This window comes from Carassius carassius, chromosome 48 (assembly GCF_963082965.1).
Source record: "Carassius carassius chromosome 48, fCarCar2.1, whole genome shotgun sequence".
In the NCBI taxonomy this organism is placed as follows: domain Eukaryota; kingdom Metazoa; phylum Chordata; class Actinopteri; order Cypriniformes; family Cyprinidae; genus Carassius; species Carassius carassius.
Window position 1 is genome coordinate 20,035,316 of NC_081802.1, and position 10,651 is coordinate 20,045,966.

Genomic DNA, 10,651 nt, shown 5'->3' on the forward strand with positions numbered 1-10,651 from the left:
TGTCATTGTGTTTTATTCCTGAAGTAGTATTATATTTATATCCAGAATTGTGCCGGACCATGGTTCAACTGTCTGCATTTGCAAATTCGTGAATTTTTAGCACAGTGTCTTGCCTTATTTTGATGCCCCTTGTCTGGGCAACACCTGTAGGACAGAAAGGTCCCTACGAAGAATGTTTGTAGATACAGTCGAGTCTGGGGTTTGCCTTCCTGACTCCAGCATAGCTGCTTATGGAAATAAACACGTGCCAGACCCCCAAGCTTTATTGCTTAGGGAACTTCAAACTGCATCCTCTAGGGGTCGCTATGGGGAAACGCCTCATCGTGATCCATGTCTGAAGCATATATGACGTCACTATCTGTGTGACTATAGTATAAATAGGCACCGGGAGAACACGTCATCCTCTTCTTCATCTTCATTGACTGTTTTGTTTGAAGCATGCAGCGTTTACACTGTAAAACATTTCATGTTGGTTAAACTTATAAACGAAAGTTCACCTGCTGCCTTAAAAATGTGAGTTAACTCAACTTACAGATACTCTTTGTTTCAACTCAAGAAGTTAAGTTTTACAATTTATTAAACTAATGGTCGTTTGTTGTTTCAACTTGATGCTCTGAGTTAAAACAACTTACTATGTTACATTATCAGTTCAAGAAAACTCAAATCAGCTCATAATAAATAGACTTGTAACTGGTCTGCTCAAAAATGTAAAATATTTATTGAAATAAATTCAAGTAATGTTGAACAAGCTGTTGTACAGACGTGCAGCAGAATCCAGGCGACGGCAGACTTGACCGGGTGTTCACAGACGGCGGCTCAACTGACCGCACTCTTACACTCGCGGAGCACAGTCAGTGCAATAAATAATAATACCTGCAGACTTCAGGTCGAAGATCAACTAAAATATACGCACTGTGAACCAAAGTGATATAAATATTTTAGCGTTTGAGGCTCTGGAAAACAGTGAATTAACGAGGGAAAAACTTGTGGTGTCGTATTACATTCGCCAAACACACGATCAAATCTGCTAACATGCAATAAATCGCAACATTATTCATTTATCATTACAAATAAAAATAAAATAAAAACTCACCTTCCTCGCATTCTTTGTGTTTCTCGACACGAGTTCGTGTAAGGTCTCCAGGAAGCTGCATTAACTCATAATGGCGATGACTTCTCTCTGTCAATGTCAATGTCAATGTCACCTTTATTTATATAGCGCTTTAAACAAAATACATTGCGTCAAAGCAACTGAACAACATTCATTAGGAAAACAGTGTCAATAATGCAAAAATGATAGTTAAAGGCAGTTCATCATTGGATTCAGTTATGTCATCTCTGTTCAGTTAAATAGTGTCTGTGCATTTATTTGCAATCAAGTCAACGATATCACTGTAGATGAAGTGTCCCCAACTAAGCAAGCCAGAGGTGACAGCGGCAAGGAACCAAAACTCCATCGGTGACAGAATGGAGAAAAAAACCTTGGGAGAAACCAGGCTCAGTTGGGGGGCCAGTTCTCCTCTGACCAGACGAAACCAGTAGTTCAATTCCAGGCTGCAGCAAAGTCAGATTGTGCAGAAGAATCATCTGTTTCCTGTGGTCTTGTCCAGGTGCTCCTCTGAGACAAGGTCTTTACAGGGGATCTGTATCTGGGGCTCTAGTTGTCCTGGTCTCCGCTGTCTTTCAGGGATGTAGAGGTCCTCTCTGTATTTCGCACTCTCCGTGTATCGCCCCTCCCCCAACATATAACTTACAGACACGAGTTAAATGAACTTTTACAAGCCAGACAAAACTCAGAAGAAGTCAAGACAACACATTATTTTACGTTTAATTTTCAATAACTTATAAACTTAAGTTCAATGTCCAAAACTTAAAATGACAATTTAAGTTAAAGAGGAAAGCTAAGTTCATATAACTTATTTTGGCTATGCTGTTTTACAGTGTAGGAGTGCATGTTTTTCACCAGAGGCTTTGCTCTGATACCTGCAGTTTCATACGGCTCACGTGCTGTGTGTGTGTGGTGAAGAGCAAGCACGTTCAGCTCTTGAGGGAGTTGGAAGCGCTCTGCATTCATTGCTTATTTCTTGTGAGGGATAAGCATGAATCGAATGTGCTCATCTTGAATTCTGAGGTAATCTAGCAGATGGATGGAGCGTGTTTAGCTTCCATGGGCGCTGAATGCATGCTGCATGTTGGGTTGTGAAAAGAAATGTATAGTGTGGATCTATCTGCAGTTACTGGACAGATGGTTTATATCATGTCTTTCTCAGGTAACCACATTAAACTGCACTCCTGCTAAAAAAATCCATTATGGTCCCGCATCCATAGATTATTAGACTATAGTTATGCCAACATACTAAGGGATGCAAGAGAATGGTTTTGAAAAGATGCTACCTGTTGAAGAGACGCTGGCCTGTCTCTTAAGACTCCCTCCTTGCCATCTAATGAGGTAGCTGAGTTGTGCCGCACCACAGATCCCACTCCCTGTGCTACTATTCAGGCCGCCTCTGCTATGGGCAGGTCCATGGCAGCTATGGTGGTAGTGAAGAGTCATCTGTGTGTGAACCTGGCATATTTCAGGAGGAAAGAGAGGGGCATTCTTCTCGATGCTCTGGTGTCACCTTCCGAATTTTCGATACCTCCATCGAGATGAAGTCAAGGTCTAAGCCCATACAAACCCAGGTATCCTGGTCTGTCTCGATCTGAGAATCAGAAATGGGCACAGGATTCTAGTTTCATGGCTTGCACTCCTCCCCCGCCTATGGGTAGGGGTAGGAGGAATCACAGGTCAAAGGGAGCTAGGCAACTAGGCGAGATGTGAAATGTGACTTGAGTATCTGCTCATTTCCCTTAGAGGTTTAACATCTGCCTTCTCTTTGCCTTTCTAATTCCCCTGTAACCACGATCTCTCCACCTGGCCGAGGTTAGGTTTCTTCAGGTCACTTTTTGAAGGGCGCTCCTGCGCAGGAACCATGGTGGGTGAGTATGAACCAATTTATATATATATATATTTATTGTGACGGGCGCTCCCAGAGTAATCAGCGTCGCCCTGGCAACCAACAGAGAGCACCTGTACATCCTCGTCACCAGCTGATCGGTCACAGCTGCTCCCCGTCAGCCTGTACGCTCTTAAGCAGCACAAACTGCACTCAAACGATGGTCTCGAACCGAATGCAACGCTGGTCTAACCCCTGTCTCATCTCTTCACAGAAAGCAGCGAGTGACCGACAGCCCACTCACTTTGGAGCACGTCAGGACACCCACTTTCACCTTAACTGGCACCTAAGAGCACGGAGGGCACACGGGAAGCACCGGACACCAGAAAGCGGAGCAGCACATTTCACCAGGCACCCCACAGTATTCAATAAATCCACCCTCCGGGGCTTTTGATTTCACGTACCCCTTATATACTTATATATATATATATATATATATACTGTATATATACTTGTGTGATTTCATCTGCAAGATTTTTTTTGTATTGTTTTTCTGGGACCTGTGTGTTTCTGTCCATTTTCTTGGGTAGGTCCTTGGTGAGCACCCCCTCTGCTGGATGCAGAAACCGGGTGCTTGACTTGCAGTGTTTACCTCACTGATCAGTGTTGTATCCAGGCGCTAAGCGTTGTGCACTTTCTGTAATCCACATAGTGGCAAGTGTGCATGCTGAGAACTTTGCAGACTTTCTAAAATCCACATAGTGGTAAGTGTGCACGCTAGACTCTGCACACTTTTCTGAAATCCTGTATGAAAAGGGTTACCCGTTAGTAGCATTGTTCCCTTTCTCTGAGTTGGTTTAGACCCCCTCTGTTGACACACTTTTGAAGAATCGCTGCCCCCACCATTGAGGGTTATTGTGAGCATGGTGCTTCCTTTCAAGCACTTGAGTTCTCTCTCCTTCTGTGGAGTTGGATTCCTTGCTCCGTTGGTGTTCTTGTGGTAGTATTAGCAGTGCTCCCCTTTATCAAAGGGTTGTTTATGAGCATACTACTCCTTTTCTGAATTTGGAGTTCTCCTCTCATGTGAGAGTTGAGTTCTCTGTTTTTCCAGAGCACCTGGATCTGGCAGCATCAGACGAACTAGGCCCTTCCTCCGTCTCCCTGATGCGTGAGTTTGTGGCTTACCCTTATGATTTCTAACGATTATGCTGTAGGTTGAGCCCTCCTCTCGGCTGAGAGCTGGGTGTTATGCCTCCTCAGCTGGGTAACTTACTGCTAGCTGTTCCAGCGTTGGAACATGCTGTAGGTTGAGCCCCATCTTGATTGAGAACTGGATGTGTTGCTCCCTCATTTAGGTAACTTACTGCTAGCCATTCACTAGCACTGTCACTGACAGCCATCTGTACATCCCAGGGGCAGCTCCCATAGCTATGGTAGAGTTGGTACTCACCATGGTTCTGGCATGCACTCCCCTCAGCATGGTGGTGTGGGTATACCATTCCCCATAGCGACCCCTAGAGGATGCAGTCTGAAGTTCCTTTGAAAGGGAATGTCTCAGGTTACTTATGTAACCATGGTTCCCTGAGTAGGAAATGAGACACTGCGTCCTCCTCTACATTTCTTGCCATGCTTCGGGCACAAGCTTCAGATGAAGAAGTGGATGACGTGTTCTCCCGGCGCCTATTTATACTATAGCCGCATGGGTAGTGATGTCATGAGCTGTCACCAGCTAACATGTTGTTGATGTTTTTGTATGTACAGTATGCTTCAGACATGGGTCACGATGAGGCATTTCCCCATAGTGACCCCTTGAGGATGCATTGTCTCATTCCCTACACAGGGAACCATGGTTACATAAGTAACCTGAGGAATTTTTCATTATAGAAAAACAACTTTTCACTTTACTGAATGTACTAAAGCATATGAAGAATGAATCAGAAATGCTGCAGTTTTCTTTGACTACAGTACTTCATCTTTGAAATTACAGTAAAAAGGTGGGGGGAAAAAATAGGGCAAAAAAATCCTGAAATTCCAGGGCTGCAATGATAATTTCAAATAATAATAAAAAAAATCAACATCATGTGTAGCTTTCATTCGTTGTAAATAACTATTAGGGTTCTAGTCCTCCCTCTCTCTTGCATTTGGCCTCAAGTTCTTATCAACTTCACATCTGATGTCTTCTCTGCCAATACATCTTGGAATGAACCATCTGGAATGTTTTATCCAACTCTGGAAGTCTTCAGAAGAAATGTCTTCACATCACGCATTCATTGCCCCCAGTAAAGTAATCTGTTAATCTATTAATAAACAGCAATTTAGGAGTTTATTTATGTAAAAGTCCAAACTAAAGTGTGACCAGGTTCTCAAATACTGCTGTGAAGCAATATTGTTATTTTTTTCTTCTTTTCCTTCTAAGAAATTATAAATATAAAGACAGTCTGCACACTACATTTTCTTTATTACATTTACAATAGCAGAATAAAAAGTCACAGAGACTTTATTTAAAGCCTTCAAATAAGAGGAAACATTACATTTAATTATTTTTGCATTCTCATACAAAAGTATTGCGTTTATGCGAGAACGTTCCACCAAATAACTTTTCTTGTCACCCGGCATGAGGATGCGCCATCCGGGAGGGGGGCATTCTGTCACACTCTCACACCACATGGTCTTTTGTTTTCACAGTCAGTATTACCATTTTCCCTTAGTTTGTTTGTCATGGATGTTCATTAGTTTCAGGTGTGCACTAATCAATCATCTCATTATCACTACTATTTAAGTCCTGTTTTGTGTGAGTTTCACTGTTGAGTCTTGCATGTGGTATGTTTGGGTTTCTTGTTTTTTCGTAGCTGGATTTACCGTGTTCAGATTATTAAAGATTATCATTTGATCTTCATCCCTGTCAATATGTGTGTTTTACAACCACATTGTTACATCATGACATTTTTACAGTCACTAAATTTAAATTTATATTGAAAATCAGAACTTTTTTGCCTTGCCTTGCCTTGCCTTATAATTAAAAGATTTTACCTTTGCTTTATGGTGGACACTCATTTTATATTCCCAAGAGTATTTCTTATGGCCTTTATCTGGAACAGTCTTCAGTAAGTGCTTTCACTAACTTTCACAAACTATCACTAATCTGGATTCAAACATGGAAATATTGTCAAAGTAAAACAGATCACAAACCATTAAATGACCTCCAAGAATAAAAAAAATGTCTCTTTTTAAGTATTATGGACAAGACTGTTCCAGTCTCCAAAGATTGCTTAGTTTTCTAAACTAACCCACTAAACACTGGACTTCGGATAGACGTGCAGATCACGTCTATATTAGGTCCGTCGGTCCATGACCATTTTTTTTTAAACACCTATTCGACGTCCATACTAGGTCTACTATCTTGATGTCCAACCATGACCCAACTTGGACGTCATCTTGAAGTTCAATATTTGATCTTTGAACTAGGTAATTTTTTTGGATGTCATTTGGACCCAATTTGTACGTCCAAAGATTACATGAAAAAGATGTCACTCTGATGGCACATTGCGCAGTGGGAAACACAAATGCTTTGCATTAATAAATTCAGACATTCAGGATTTTAAATGCATTAAGGGCTTTTTTTTATCTGTGCATGAAAGGAATGCTTAAGAGGCTAGTAAAACTAATTTGCATCAGTCATTTATTGCTCTGGAGCTTTTTAGAGATTAGAAAGTCTGCCAGCTGGTGTTTTGTAGAGGATGGGTCACACCAGGCAGTATGAGAGTGTTACTGGGAAATAAAACTGCTGTGTCATGCTAATGCTAACCTGTTTCTGTGTGTCTACAGTTTCAGCTGAATCTCTTTTCTTTATGTACTGAACGTATGACATTATGCATGAATATATTTTCAGAAATGACTAGGTCACTGGGATAGTTCACCCAAAAGAATGCTTGCAACTAAACAGTCGAAAGCAGCCAATGACTTGATTTTTTTTATGGAAGTCAGTGTATTGGTTGCCAACTGTTTGGTTGCCAACATTCTTCAAAAAACTTATTTTTTTGTTTAACATATGACACTTATACAGATTTGTGACAACATGAGTGACTAAATAATGACAGATTTTTTATTTTTGGGTGAACTATGCCTTTAAATAATATGTAAAGCTATGCGCGACCCTTAAGTACTGTAAATGATATTATATTTTAAATAGCATATTCAATTATTCATTGCAAGAAAAAAAAACACATCCTTCTCTCTTAAAAATAAAGGTTTTTGGTTGCCCAAAGAACTTTTCAGTATACAGTTCTTGAAAAATAATAATCATAGGATTCTTTAACCCTTTTCCACTATAAAGGACCTTTTGTGCATCAAAAATTCCATGGAAGTTAAGGTTTCTTCATGAAACCATAGATGCCAATAAAGGACCTTTATTTTTAAGAGTGCAGTTGTCACAATAAAACTGAACACCATAATAATTCTTCAAAGAAATAGTCATATCTAGTCATTTAGGCTCTGGAAACTCCATGCATTGGTCTATGGAGTTTGATGGTATTACTTTAACTGCGTTCTGCTCATTTTCCCTCATGAAGTGCTCCACCAGATGTAAAGAGTTTCTTGTTTACTGGAAACCTACTTCCATTGCTATTCTGAGAATCCAATTGACATAAATGTCATGATGACATATATTGCTCGAGTTCATTTTGATTATACATATGGATTTGTGCTGTCTTTTATTGTTATTTTTGAGAAGACGACTGGGTCATGTGTAAAACTATACTATACTATATATATATATATATATAATATATATTATATATATATATATATATATATATATATATATATATATATTCATATAGCTAGAAATATGAGGTGTGCTTGTTAATGTTTACTAATAAGCTTATTAAACATTACCTAATGATAAACATATTTTATTATTATTTCATATAAATTAAAATACTTACAAAAGTTATTAAACATTGAATTCATAAGATCATGCTCTTCTTCAGTCTACAAATGATTTTAACAAAAATTATACTTTATTAAATAAATGCTTATTTGTTGATGTACTTTTCAAAGCTATACAACTTCAGGAAATTAGCTGGTGGGGGGGGGGGGTGCATCATGTCATTACTTAACAGACTCAAAATGTTTAGAAAAGTTTAATGTAACAGTTATAGTGTATGTAACAATGAATGAGATTTTTACTTCCAAAACATTGCATTTACTACAGTTTTTTTATCCAAAACAACTGTAATATCGCTTCCCTAGTAAAGGCTATGGGAAAATCTCAGTAGAAGAATGGAAAATAGAGCTCAAATAGAGCTTGAGCTGGTTTAAGTCTTACCGCAACTCATTATTAGCTTAATCTCAAGTTTAGCCCTTGAAAGTGGTGCCTACCATAACAATGGGCTGACGTGTCTCAGCTAGCCGAGGATTGAGTTTCCCTGCTCATATTTTGGTATGTGCAGAGTGGTCACATCATGTGAGGCCTCGGTGAAGGAACGCTTCATATTTCCGCTTTTATTAGCTGCTTGATTTGCCACAAATGAGTGTGTTATCCGCTGTGCTGTTTAACATCTTGTCCATGCGATACGGATGAGACACTCTTTAAGCCTCATTAACTGCGAGCACTGAGCCTTTCTAGATTTAAAGTCCAGAAACCTTCCTGGAGTCTCTCATGCTGTTGTCTCAAGTTTTTTCCTCTCTTCTCTCTTTCTCTCTCTCTCTTTCTCTCTCTCTATTTTTACAACATTAATTCTCCACTACCTCATTCTAGAAAAATGCTGCTTAAGGTTTATTTCCCACCAAACAGTCCAAAGGTGCCGAGTTAGTCAGCAAACAGTCAATTACTATTATCTATCTATCTATCTATCTATCTATCTATCTATCTATCTATCTATCTATCTATCTATCTATCTATCTATCTATCTATCTATCTATCTACTAATAAAATACGTTTTAACAATGATTTTGTAATGGTACACCAATGCATTCATAAAATATAACATTTTATATCATAATACTTTATCGTACCGTAGTCAATGGCAATTTCATGTTTTGTTCAATTATACCGCCACCAAGAGACACAATCCAACCAAATTTTGTATGTGTTCTTAGAGTGTGCCCATACATTTTTTGTAACATATGGAAAATATCTCATTTTGTTTTGGAGCTATAGACATTTTTATATATGAGAAGAGAAAAAAATGACTGATGGCCAACTTTGTCTGCATTTTTTTGCCACTTACTATACAAATTTTGGCATTTGAGCATTGGTGTACAGCTGGCACGCTATGTTTTTTATGTGACAATTGGAGTAACGGTCTTGGTAAGATATTGGCAAATTGCGCAAACCATAAGGCAAAACCTGGCATGTTTGGTATCACTGGACTCGGCAGGGATTCAGAAGTCTAAAAACTTGACTCCTCTGAAAATAAGTTGACCACGACCAAAGTTATAAGCATGTGAATATTCGATTTTAACACTGGATGCTGCTGGCTCAAAACTTCTCAGGCTCCTTCAAGGATTCATATTGATGACCCATACCAAGTTTCATAATGAGATGTCAATGCTTTGTAAAATATAGCATTTTAATATAAAATTCAAAATGCTCAACAACCAAAAATTGCTGAAATGGGAATCATTCGACTCGGCATTATGCACCTAATCTAAAGAGGCCAGTTTTGTGATTTTTGGCCAAACCATTCAGAACTTATAAGCAAAAATATGCATTTTTCATATCTCCTGACCACTAGTTGGCACAGTGCTGAAACACTGCAGGTAGTCTCAGGTCAGGCTTGTTATAACACACACCAATGTTGGTCTCAATACACCAAACCATTGCGGAGATATAGCCTCACATCCTTTTTTGCTTTTTTTTTTTTTAATTTGTTTGCGCATTATTGGAGAACGTTATGATGAATCAACTCGAATTTCAGATTTTTTTGCCAACATGGTCGGAAGATGATCTGAGCCAATTTTGGTGAAAATCAGACAAATCATCTAGGACAAGTTCGAAAAAGTAGTTTTTTGGAGCAATTGAAAATAATGAAAAAACTAAACCTTTTGATTGTTAAATGATGGTGTTAATTCGACTCGGCATGAGCCAAGGATTCAGAGGGGGGGAAAAAAAGAATTTTCCTTCTCAGGCTTACAGTTCAAAAGTTATTAGCATAAACATAAGTGAAACTTTGGACAAGTGGTGGCACTAGAGAGTTTGAGTTAGAGACTCCATATTTGCTATGGTTAATGTTGAGACTGTCCTCTATCAGTGCGCCAGATTTCCCAACTTTGCCTCAAGCAATTCTATGGGCTGCCATAGACTCAAGAGTGGATAAACTGAAGAAGAAGAAGAAGAAGAAGAAGAAGAAGAAGAAGAAGAATACCGATGGATACAATAGGTGACTATGCACCTTCGGCACTTGGCTCCTAATTGCTATCAATGGATCATTCTGCCACATTTGAAACTGTTGTAAAATAGCTAATATACACACATCTGTAACCACACTTGAATTCTAGAATTGGAAATTACCAGAATTCTATAAATATCCATATATGGGATTTTGTTACCATGGAACCAAAAACAACTAAACACTGCTTGCCTGCACATCCTTTAATAACAAGTTCCTCCTCGTCTTGACTTGTTTGGGACACACTGAGCTCTGTAATTTCACTTCATGTCTCATTGTTTCATATGCAAATAATGTAAAATACTTCTTCGGTCAGAATTTAAA